This window comes from Triticum dicoccoides, chromosome 1A, assembly GCF_002162155.2.
Source record: "Triticum dicoccoides isolate Atlit2015 ecotype Zavitan chromosome 1A, WEW_v2.0, whole genome shotgun sequence".
NCBI lineage: Eukaryota > Viridiplantae > Streptophyta > Magnoliopsida > Poales > Poaceae > Triticum > Triticum dicoccoides.
In genome coordinates, this window is record NC_041380.1 from 33171186 (window position 1) to 33184617 (window position 13432).

Below are 13432 nucleotides of genomic sequence, written 5' to 3' on the forward strand. Positions count from 1 at the left end.
TTTCAGGACTTTTGGAGTTGTGCAGAATAGGTCTCTAATATTTGCTCCTTTTCCAGCCTAGAATTCCAGCTGCCGGCATTCTCCCTCCTTATGTAAACCTTGTAAAATAAGAGAGAATATGCATAAGTATTGTGACATAACATGTAATAACAACCCATAATGCAATAAATATCGATATAAAAGCATGATGCAAAATGGACGTATCAACTCCCCCAAGCTTAGACCTCGCTTGTCCTCAAGCGGAAGCCGATAAAGATAAATATGTCCACATGTTTAGAGGTAGAGGTGTCGATAAAATAAAATACGGACATGAGGGCATCATGATTATTCTTATAACAGCAACATATATGGATATTGTCATATGATTTCTTATGCTTAAGTAACAATCTATTCACAATTTCAAGTATGAATTATAAACTTTATTGATAACTAACAAACTATAATCTCAGTCATTGAAGCAATTACAATTTATCGTAACATTGGAAAGAGTCTATGTCAGAGCTTTTTAGCAAGTCCACATACTCAACTATCATTTAGTCTTTCACAATTGCTAATACTCATGCAATACTTGTAGTTATGGAGTTTTAATCGGACACAGAGAAAGATAGGGGCTTATAGTTTCGCCTCCCAACCTTTTACCTCAAGGGTAATGTCAACAATAATAGTTCATGCTAACTTACATCCAATTATATATATATATATATATATATATATATATATATATATATATCAGGATCTTTCCAACACACTGTGCTTGCCAAAGGATAAAAAGTAAAAAAGGACAGGTGAAGATCACCATGACTCTTGCATAAGGTAGAAGATAAAATTAAAATATAGGCCGTTCGCAGAGGGAAGCAGAGGTTGCCATGCGCTCTCAGGGTTGGATGCACAAAATCTTAATGCGAAAGAACGTCACTTTATATTGCCCCTTGTGATATGAACCTTTATTATGCAGTCCGCCGCTTTTATTTCTTCCACATCACAAGATCGTATAAAGCTTATTTCCTCCACACTAATCAATCATACATATATAGAGAGCAATTTTTATTGCTTGCACCGATGACCACTTACTTGAAGGATCTTACTCAATCCATAGGTAGATATTTTGGACTCTCATGGCAAAACTGGGTTTAAGGGTATTTGGAAGCACAAGTAGTATCTCTACTTGGTGCAAAGAATTTGGCTAGCATGAGGGGGAAAGAAAATCTCAACATGTTGGATGATCCATGACAATATACTTTATCTCAAATATAGGAAAACCTAACCCATTACATTGTCTTCCTTGTCCAACATCAACTCTTTAGCATGTCATATTTTAATGAGTGCCCACAATCATAAAAGATGTCCAAGATAGTATATTTATATGTGAAACCTCTCTTTCTTTATTACTTCCTATTAATTGCAACGATGACCAAAGCTATGTTTGTCAACTCTCAACAATTTTTAATCATCATACTTTTTCTATGTGAAGTCATTACTCTCCATAAGATCAATATGATCTCTTTGTTTCTTTTTATTATTTTTCTCTTTTCTTTTATTCCCCCAATATCATAGCAAAATAATCAAGCCCTTGACTCAACACTAATCTTTATTATATAGCTCACGGACTCGATTACATAAAAGGGATCATAAAGCAAAACTCAAAACTAGATCACACCAAAAACTTTATTCTACTAGATCAAGATACTACTAAAAGGATCAAACTAAGAAAAACGGTAAAGATAGGAGTGTGATGGTGATACGATACTGGGGCACCTCCCCCAAGCTTGGCAGTTGCCAAGGGGAGTGCCCATACCCATGTGATTATGTCTCCTTTGCCGGTGAAGATGGTGGTGGACTTGTTGATGATGTGGGCTTGTCGTCCATCTTCCAAGGCATAGGCTCGCCATCATAGAAGGATGATCGAGTCTCCGGGATCCTCAAATCTGCAGCCAAACTCATCCTCTTGAATCTATATTCATACTGACAGTTTTGGTTTTGCAGGTCATAGATTTGAGCTTGGAGGTGCTCGATCTTCTCGTGAATTTTCAAGATGGTCTCCCCAATGTTCTTGCCATCCATCTTGTGGTTGTTGGTGAACTCCGCGATCATCATATGGTTGGCGTTGAGTCCGTGTTCCACCATCCCCTGACACTTGAAAACTTGCTGCTCCATTGCTTCGAGTCTCGTCTCCACGCTTCCGGTCCTCCGTGGTCCCTCAACATCGCGGATGTGCAGCAACCCATCACGCATCTCAATGGTTTGAGGGTGTTGCAGCACCTCCGCGAGGTAGGGGTTGATGACCTTCTCGAAGAACTTGTCCTTGGGGGCGCTTGGAGATGTCATGGTGATCTAAATCTGTCAGAAAAACAGCTTGAAACGAAAACATAAGATATTTGTGTGATACAGGAGTCAAAACCTTCGGGAGATTATATAATGAATTTTTACCAACCAAAATACGTATCGTGCAAGAAAACGGAGTCCGGAGAGCACACGAGGTGCCCACGAGGTAGGAGGGCGCGCCCTCCACCCTCGTGGAGCCCTCGTGTCCTTCCCGGACTGCTTCTTATTTTTCTATTTTTCTAAATATTCCAAAACGGAGGAAAATTGCCATTAGAACTATTTTGGAGTCGGTTTACTTACCGTACCACATACCTATTCCTTTTCGGAGTCTGAAACGCTCTGGAAAGTGTCCCTTATGTATTCCTCTGGTGTTATGGTTTCAATAACATTGGTTTCAACATTTATAGGGTTACCTGAGATATAATGTTTGATTCTTTAACCGTTCACCACCTTCGGATTTGTGCCTTCGAAGTTGTTGATTTTTATGGCACCAGAACGATAGACCTCCTCGATAACATAAGGAACCTCCCATTTAGAGAGAAGTTTTCCTGCAAAAAATCTTAAACAAGAGTTGTATAATAATACATAATCACCTATTTTAAACTCACGCTTTTGTATCCTTTTGTCATGCCATCTTTTAACTTTTTCTTTAAATAGCTTGGCATTCTCATAAGCTTGGGTTCTCCATTCATCAAGTGAGCTAATGTCAAATAACCTCTTCTCACCGGCAAGTTTGAAATCATAATTGAGCTATTTAATAGCCCAATATGCCTTATGTTCTAGTTCGAGAGGTAAGTGACATGCTTTTCCATAAACCATTTTACACGGAGACATACCCATGGGATTTTTATATGCAGTTCAATAGGCCCATAATGCATCATCAAGTTTCTTGCACCAATTCTTTCTAGATTTGTTAACAGTCTTTTGCAAAATTAATTTGAGCTCTCTATTGCTCAATTCTACTTGACCACTAGACTGTGGATGATATGGAGATGCAATTCTATGATTAACATCATACTTAGCAAGCATTTTACGGAAGGCACCATGAATAATGTGTGAACCAACATCGGTCATTAAATATCTAGGGACTCCAAACCTCGGAAAAATAACTTCTTTAAGCATTATAATAGAAGTTTTATGATCAGCACTACTAGTTGGAATAGCTTCTACCCACTTAGTAACATAATCAACAGCAACTAAAATATATGTATATCCATTAGAGGCAGGAAACGGTCCCATATAATCAAAGCCCCAAAATCAAATGGTTCAATAACAAGTGAATAATTCATAGGCATTTCTTGACGTCTACTAATATTATCAATTCTTTGATATTTATCACAAGATAAGACAAACTTATGGGCATCCTTGAAGAGAGTAGGCCAATAAAAACCGGATTGCAATACCTTATGTGCAGTTCTATCTCCAGCGTGGTGCCCTCCATAAGCCTCGGAGTGACACTTGCGTAGGATCTGTTCCTGTTCATGCTCAGGTACACAATGTCTAATAACACCATCTACTCCTTCTTTATAAAGATGTGGGTCATCCCAAAAGTAATGTCTCAAATCATAGAAAAACTTTTTCTTTTGTTGGTATGTGAAACTAGGTGGTATAAATTTAGAAACAATGTAATTAGCATAATCAGCATACCATGGAGCAGTACGAGAAGCATTTATGACATTTAATTGTTCATCAGGAAAGCTATCATCAATAGGTAGTGGGTCACTAAGAACATTTTCTAACCTAGACAAGTTGTCTGCAACGGGGTTCTCAGCTCCCTTTCTATCAATAATATGCAAATCAAATTCTTGTAGTAAGAGAACCCATCTAATAAGTCTAGGTTTAGTATCTTTCTTTTCCATAAGATATTTAATAGCAGCATAATTAGTTTTAATAGTTACTTTAGAATCAACAATGTATGGTCTGAACTTATCACAAGCAAATACAACTGCTAAGAATTCTTTTTCAGTAGTAGCATAATTTCTCTGTGCATTGTCTAGAGTTTCACTAGCATATTGAGTAACATTTAATTTCTTATCAACTCTTTGCCCTAGAACAGCACCTACAGCATAATCACTAGCATCACACATAATTTCAAAAGGTAAATTCCAATCAGGTGGCTGAACAATGGGTGCAGAGATCAATGCTTTCTTAAGTATTTCAAATGCTTCTACACAATCATTATGAAAGACAAATGGTATATTTTTTTGTAATAAATTAGTCAGAGGCCGAGAAATTTTTGAGAAGTCCTTAATGAACCTCCTATAAAACCCGGCATGACCAAGGAAACTTCTTATACCTTTGATGTCCTTGGGACACGACATCTTTTCAATAGCATCAACTTTAGCTTTATCAACTTTGATACCTCTTTCAGAAATTTTATGCCCCAAGACAATACCTTCATTAACCATAAAGTGGCACTTATCCCAATTCAAGACAAGGTTAGTTTCTTCACATCTCTGCAAAACTCGATCAAGGTTGCTCAAGCAATCATCAAAAGAGTTGTGCAGAATAGGTCTCTAATATTTGCTCCTTTTCCAGTCCAGAATTCCAGCTGCCGGCATTCTCCCTCCTTATGTAAACCTTGTAAAATAAGAGATAATATGCATAAGTATTGTGACATAACGTGTAATAATAGCCCATAATGCAATAAATATCAATATAAAAGCATGATGCAAAATGGACGTATCACCATGGCGACCCCAGCGGTAGGATGCGAGACGGCGAGAGCGAGGAAGCGACAATAGCTTAGCAAGGAAGGAAGGAGGAAACAAGGGAAATGTGACTTGTGGTCGGGGAGAAAAGGGGGTGGGGAAGGGGGGCGGGGGTAGATATTCGGCGGTAGGCCAAATTTTTTGAAATGTGGAGGGAAACTTTGCGCGCGGTGCCGCCGAACCATTCACTTTGAACAATTGTGTGCATCGCAAACGTCTTCTGCTTTACGCGCATGGGATGAGTTTGATAATTCAAATTTTGGTCTCAAGGCATGGGCACATTCACTTTTAACGCGCGCGGTGCCGCCGGACCATTCACTTTGAACAATTGTGTGCATCGCAAACGATTCTTCTGCTTTACACGCATGGGATGAGTTTGATAATTCAAATTTTGATGGAAATTTCTCTGGGTACGTCATTGAATAATTTAACATAGTTTGCTAATTTGGACACACAAAAGATCGTACAGCAGACAGAACACACTTCGCTTGTTTTTTTTCGTCACCTCCCCCACCCCATCCCACGCAGCCACTCAAAAACACCCACACCCAACAAAAAAAATCCATCGACCCCATCCTTCGTTGCCCACTCCCATCGATCCCGTCTATCGTTTCCGCCGCCGCCGCCGCCGCGAGAAAACTCCATCGATCCCCATCCTTCCTTGCCCACTCCCATCGATCGTTGCCACCACCGCCGCCGAATCCTCCGCCCTGCCGCCATTCCGCTCGTACGCCGCTGCCGCCATTCCGCTCGCACGGTGCACCCCTCCCGCATGCCGCCGCCATCTCCCATCGCAGTTGCTCGGGCGTGGAGCTCGTGTGCCATGGGCCATGAACGCCATGGCATCCATGGCCGACAAGAAGGGACCCTCGGCCTCGGCCGTGGGCGCCTGATCGGGACACGGGGTCGCCACGTCGGCCGCCGCCAGCGCCTCATGAATATGCCTAGCGCCCTCTATGCCGCCGCCCATGATCGGATCACCACACCACCCGCGGAGGACGATGCCTCCGTGCCTGGCCGTCGGCTCCTACACGCCCGATGCGGCTGCCTCTCCATGCATTGAGGATGTCGTGGATGTGACGACGTGGAGACGAGGATTGCATTGTTGCGCCCCCGTAGCCGCCGCCACTTCCTACAGACTCCCTGACTCACAGTGCAAGACATCCCAACTCGGGTCCATCCGGGTAAATGCCGCCGCCGCCTTGGCAAGATCCCTTTTTGGCGGCTTGGATCCAGGCAAAAGAGGAGCGGAAGGAGAGAAGTACTGGTCTATGACTCGGGTCATGGGGATGGATGGATCTCTCGGTAATGGTGGATCCAGAGTTCCAGACTCAGTTCATCTTATAGGCTTAATTCGTACTGTATCATTTTGATGAATACGTTGCCCCCCTATTTTTTCTACAATCAAGATTATTTTCCTCTGTGGGGTATGCATATCATCTTCTTTCGTTTTCATTGGAACATATCATATTTTGTTTGAGAGGCAGGTACAACGATGTCAAATATTTGTTTTCATCAGAAGTATATTTTCATGAGATACAATGGCAATCAGGTTTGTGTTTCACGAGCTTTCTTCATATCAATGCTTCTCCCTAATCCGCCTTCACTCTAACACATGGCCACCCAACATTGTCTTCTCCTCGGTTTGCAGGCGGCACATGCAGAAGAGTTGTGGAAGGTTGATTGAGAATTCATAAGGACTGGGTGAAGCAAAATGCAATCTCCAAGGTTAGGTTACCTCTCAATGCCCTTGATGATATGAGTGCAACTAAACTAATGTTTGTTTCTTGTGATCTATGGTTCCCACCTGCCATACTCATACATTTCTGTTTCCACATGATATATCTTCTGTATGAAATTATATTCTTTGATACAGTAAGTTATTCCTTCAAATTTAACAGTCATGGAAGAATCTGAATATGGCTACGATTTTTTTCTTTCCTAAGCACTTCTCTCCTATTAGAACCCAGCATATGCTTACCCACTGCTGCTTTAATGTCTAAATCTTTTGGTTTATAGTTTATGGCAAACCAAATTATGAATCAAGTGTTCATCTCTGAAGTTCATAACAGTGGTCGGTTTTTAGTGTGTCTAAAGGAAATGCACCAAGCTTTTCTACTGAAAGATTATCCTGACATGGGATTTTTTATTCTTGAATGAACATGGTAGCCTTTATTATTACTTTTAGAGAAGATGTACACAGCTAGGATACAAAGCTACATTCTTACTCTGATTGGCTTAATGCAACTAGACCAAGGTTCCACAAGGCTATGTTGATTTGTTAAATTCCTTTCAGTTTCAGGTTTCAAAATGAGAAATTGGAGCATTGAGACCTTTGAACTGAAACCTAAATGAAGGTATACATATTTATGTTGGTCTAAAGCCACCATGTTTTATCTGCAGAAAATAGAAATCGCCGTTCGGTTCCATTTAAAAACTAAATTAAACTATAGACATAGTCCACGACGTCGGAACAAATAGAGTAACTAATTATTTGTATGTTTTTTTCCAGCAAAGAACTTATTATAAAACGGGACACCAGAAAATCCAGTAGGGAAATTGATGGGCTCCCCTCTTTGTAAAAAAATTACTTCACGGCATTGCCTAATGTACAGAGAAATCACGGGTTCAAAAATTGCTTTCCCGTCCATGACATAATTTATACAGCATCATAGAGTGCTTTTTTAATGCATAATCGACTTCCCTCGGAAAACCATTTGTACGATAGCTAATTAACATGTCATTTGTTCTTAATTCAGAATTGTGCATGCATCCAGCAGAGAAAGGTGCGTACATATCCTGAGGGACAATAAAAAATGTGAGTTCTTTATGGCATAATATCAGGCACCGTTCTGAGTGATCTCTTTGCAACTCAAGATACCGATTAGTTATATTATTTCCTACCGGTAACCAATTTCTGCACACCAAAACACAGATTCAAGTCAGATCTATAGGAGGATAAGTATTCTTGGTGTGATTACTAATGAGACAATGTAGGGAATTGTTTCTAGAACTCAATTTTATTATAAGTTCAATATCAGCACCACACAATCTTTCTACTACCATTCCTAGAGAAATATCAACCTGTTACACAGGACAATGCAAGAAAACATATGTCACACAAGACTATTCTATTACCGTGCGCTTCACCGCTGCCGCCGGTGTTCCCAGCAGGCCACATATCCTAAAATGGCAATCTCATGAGTCATCTGATGAGACCGATATGAACCAAACTTTTAGCTTAATGATGCATGGTTAGATATAGATAGAAGAACCGGTTGTACTATATCTTTTTTTTGCCCTGAAGTAGCGCTTCTACTTCTAATTCATGTAATGAATATCGAGTGTGTATATAGTTCATGTCTACTTTATGGTTGACATCTTAAAGAAAAAATACTCTAAATTAAAAGGTGCAAAGATTCTGTGGATGACATCCATGCATTAATGCATATAGCTCCAACTAGACTGAGTCTTACTTTTCTCTTATATATGAATCTATAATCTGCTTTTGTCCAATTGTACAATTTCTCAAGTTCAACAAGGGTGTGGTTAGTGCCTTTTGTCCATTCAATCCAAAAACGGATCGGGTTCTACTATCGAAAGCGATAACGAAAAAAACAGGAAAAATCAACCAGGTTAGTTCCTTTTTTGCTAAGATTTACAATTAAAGTCAAATTAGTACTTAATGTAATGAAGGTCAAACTTTTGTCTTTAATGATTTTTGTTTGGTTCGCAGAAGAGAGGGAGGAGTTTCCGGGCATGGGGTCATGAGTGGTACAAACTGGAAGATGCATGCCGATGGTTCTGTCAGTACAATTTACTTAGATTTTCAGTTCTTTTCACCTCATAATTATCTTTTCTTTATGTGTTAGTGCGGTTAGACTTCTTTATCTTTACTTCCTTCCTACTTGAGGCCTTCGTGTGCACCTTGATTAAGTTCTGGTGTTTATTCGGTGCCAATGTCTTAAGACAATAGTTTCATGCATGGATTTATTCCAGCATTCTAATTTAGAGACCTTTGTGCCAGACAGTTTGTTGCATTCACCTTAATGGAGATAGTAAAATCTTACTGAGTAACAAGCATAATGATGGAGGAATGGACGTCAAGTTAAAGGTGCATATTATTCAGCTTGATTCATTGCTGAGGATTTTTTAATATATGGCTTCTAATTCCAGACCAAGAACTTAATTCAGAATCTAAAAATTGAAGGGGAGGTAGAGGGATATTGTTGGTGCTGTCTAGAAGCAATGCTCATTTATTTATTATAGTCGATGTATTTCTTGTGTGTCTCATTGATTGAGTATTTGAGTTGGAGCATAAGTATATTAGTGTCTTAGAATTTGCACATATGCTTTATCCACTTGTCATTGCTATTTACAAGTCACATATTTATATTTGGATTACAGATTCTTTGTACTTATTATTGTACTTCGTGTTTTCTATTGAGTGTGGTACCTCTTGAAGGAGGGAAAGCTAGGATTCATTGATGACTGAGGTGCAGAAACTGCTGGATACGTACAAGGACGAGGAGGTGAGCATCACGGTAATGGGTCACAGCCTCGGGGCTGAGCTGGCCACCCTGAATGCGTTGTACATCGCCGAGAATGGCCGGTCACGGTGTTTGCGTTCGACAGCCCACGACCGTGTGCAGCCGGCTTCAAGAAGTGGTTCGACGTCACTGCGGCTTTCGCGGCCGCAACGCCGGGACATCGTGCCCAGGTACTCGGCGCTGCTGTAACATGATATGGGCTCCGAGCTGGCCATCGACATCGGCACATCGCCATACCTGAGGTCCTGAGGGTGTCGCAAGGTCAGTCCAATCAATCTCGTACGCCATAGACGATGCCCCGACTTTTTTTATGTCCATCGACAATGATTCCTCACATATAAACCATCCGACAACCATGGACGACCTTTTGCTGAAGAATCTATTGTTTGCTCCGGTGGATTTGATCTTTAGTCTTCCCTTTCTTTTCTATGGTTGTGAGTAATCAAATCCAATTCGCAGCTCCATGCACGATCAGGGCTAGGGTGTGAATTATGACTGTGTTATATGAGGCCATGATTGTGGCAGGGATGTTTGGTTGGTGGCACGAAGTTGTTTAGTAACAAGATGGGTCTAAACTCAGCTACTAGAGATTTGAGCTGAAGCACAGGAGGAGTTCCTATCATCAGTGCTGGCCGTAAAGCCGAATGCCTATGTTGGTGAGCTCTATAATCCAAACACCCGGAAGATGGTACCCCCTTCGTTCCCTAATATAAGATCTTACTACATTTGATGTAATAAATGTAATAAGATGTTATATTATGGGATAGAGGGAGTAGATGTTATTTTGTACTCTTAGCACATAAGTTGTTTTTAACTTTTTATAAGCAGCTTGTGACATTTCTTAAAAGTAAGGTCATGTAGGCACATGGAGCGCTCCTTTTTTTCGTCACTTTCTACTCAATTGTAAAGGTTTATTTATTGCAGTATAATAATTACTTCTTGTTGAGGGTACTCTGCAGCACTTGTTGTCCTTGCCTTTTCTCATATCAAGGGGCCAATACAACTTCTCTGATTATAAATGCGTGCAACATGACTATTTGAAAGAAGCTCTGTTTGAGAAATTGAGGCTAGAGTTCTGATGTAAGTACGGCATCAGCATTTGTGAGCACCTTTATGTGCTGACCATCTCATCTTTGCGGCAAGTAAGCAGTTTGATATACTGCTCGCTTTGATATAGGCATTTTGCGATGAAAATTGTCATCTATTCATGTTTACATATACTTTATCTGATGGAGACATGAGCCTGCCAAATGCCTCCACGTTAGTAATGCACATCTCAGACGATACACTCGTCTTCTTTCTTGACTAAACTTTCACACTGATTATGCATCATGGAACAGATCCAACATATTAGTTTATTTGCATGTACGTAGACGGATGAGAAGTAAAATAAATTCAAGGATCTTAGTGCAGTTTGACAGCTACAATTTCACGATCATTTCTGGGCTTAGGGAGTCATCATCGTCTCCCCCTTCGCCTTAACTGTCATCACCTACAGTCCAACAACGTCCTGGAGCTCGATTTTATGCTCGGTTTCAGATTTGTTAGTAAGAGCATCTCCAGCCGCGCCCCCAACAGGCCCTCCCCAGGTGTTTTTGCCGCGCTGGCGTCGAAAAAATGGCCGTTTTTCGCTGGCTCGGGCCAAAACTGGTGCCGGCGAACCCAGGCCGAACCCGGCGCCCTGGGGGGCGTCTGGGGAGCCGGCAGAAGCGAAAAGGGCGCGTGGGTCCGCCCTGTCGGCAAGTCGAGCGCCTCTTCCCGCCGTTTCTTGCCGCTTTTCCCCCACTTCCCTCCCGCTCGCTCGCCTTCCTCCCTCCATTCTCTTTCTTCCTCCCGCCAAACTCCCTCCCGCTCGCCTTCCAGTCGGCCGCCATGCCACCGCAGAAGTACGCTGCCCCACGCGCGGCGGCAACCGCGACCGGCACCGTGGCCCAGCCGAAGCAGAGGAAGCCGAGGGCACCACCGTCCAAGCCATCGGGGGGCGGAAGTTTAGCGACGCGAGGCTGTCAGCGCCGACCGGCGGAACATGGCCATCGCCAAGAAGGCCCGCGACAATGCGGCGCGCGCGGCTGCGGTTGCCTCCTCATCGGCGGACCAGGCGGGGATAATGAATCCACCCGGCAGCCACGCCCAGTACACGCCTTGGGGACAGCAAGGCGTCGGTTCTCCGCAGCCATGGGGATCGCCCTCGCCGGGCTACGCCGACGGCGACGCGCACGGTGGTTTCAACACAAACGTGACCTTCCCCCATGGCCACCCGGCCCAGCGCACACCCTCCCCCGCCTTCGCCAGCGTGCAGTACCCTCCATACAACTACTCGCCGCCCGCCTACGCGTCCTCACCGACGCCCCCTTTCCGCCGTGGCCCGCTGCCCTTCTTGCACCCCGACGGGATCAGGTATGCCACGCTGTTCTCCCGCCTCTCTTCGTCGTCCACGCCCGCCAACTGTTTGTTCCTCCGCGTAGTTGTTGCGCATGTTCACCCTGTATCGGCGTGACAACCGCGACATCGACTTCAAGTACCTCCATATTTACAAGCGCATTGATAAGTGCCAGAAGTGGGCGGAAGTCCGGCGCACCCTCGACAAGGCCAAAGAGACATACAAGCTGGACGCGCCGACTCCGGGCGCGTCAGAGGGGCGGCCGGACGGCAACAAAGGGGCCAAGAAGGGGAAACACGCCGACGCGGCTACCGCGCAAGTGCATGAGTCCATTGAGCATTGCCTTGCCGACGCACAGGCCTGGGCCGTCCTGCTTGAAGAGAAAACCGCGGCGCGGTGGTCGCCGTTGATGACGAATAGCGCCATCAAGCTCGGCCTGCTTCGGACCAACGTCACCGCGAAGAAGAGGAACACCGACCTGGCTTTTTTGATGGGCGGGGCGGACATACTCCAGAGCAATGACGAGAAGCTCAAGGCGTGGTACATGGTGGAGCGCGGCCTCATCCTGAACCAGCTGCCGACGACGCCAACTCCTGCGCCCACGGCCACGCCGACGCCAAGCCCGAGTGATGATGCCTCCACGACGCCGCCCAGCAGCACTGAAGCCGCGCCGACACCGCCCAGCACCGAAGCAGCTCCGACACCGCCGAGCCCGCGCACGCCGACTCCGCCGAGTGATTCGTTGCGCACGCGAACTTGCGGCGCTCTGGTTTTTGTATGATCGCCGAACGGTGACTTGTGATCGCCGGATTTGCGGCGTCTTTTGTGATGAGTGGGAACGACCAAGTTCGAAATTTTCGTATCCTGGGGCCGGCGCCTGGGGGTGTGACTGGGAGCTAGGTCGCCCCCAGGGGCTGAGCTAGCGCCGGTTCGCCCCTAGGCCGCTCTTTTTAGGCGCCCTAGGGGGCAAACGGCTGGAGATGCTCTAAGGGACTGCTGATCATATTTGTTTGTTCTGAGAACAACGAACATGTGAACTCCCATGACCACTCTTTATTCTATTTGTAAATTGATCTGATTCTTTCTATATGTATGTACAATGTTCTCGTTGCGGAGCACATGAGAGACGTGATACTCCAAACTCCCACTAAATTGCATAGTTAATGATTCAAATCTTAGCATCTCAAAATGGGTGTTGAATTATGTTCAACTAATCTTATTCGTATATGGTGATCTGTTGTAGTGTACAAATCATTTTTCATATATATCATGACCTCTTTGTAATGTTTCTTACCATTTCTAAATGGGCACCGGTTTCTGCTATCACTTGCAATTATTTCTTAGGTAATTTTCTGGACCAGTACACAGCCAGATTTTCAGGATTAAGAACACCAGTGGGTTAATATGTTACTAAAACTGTTGGTACCTCATCTGGTTGGTTGGGGGCTTAATCTTGTTCTAAAAAGATA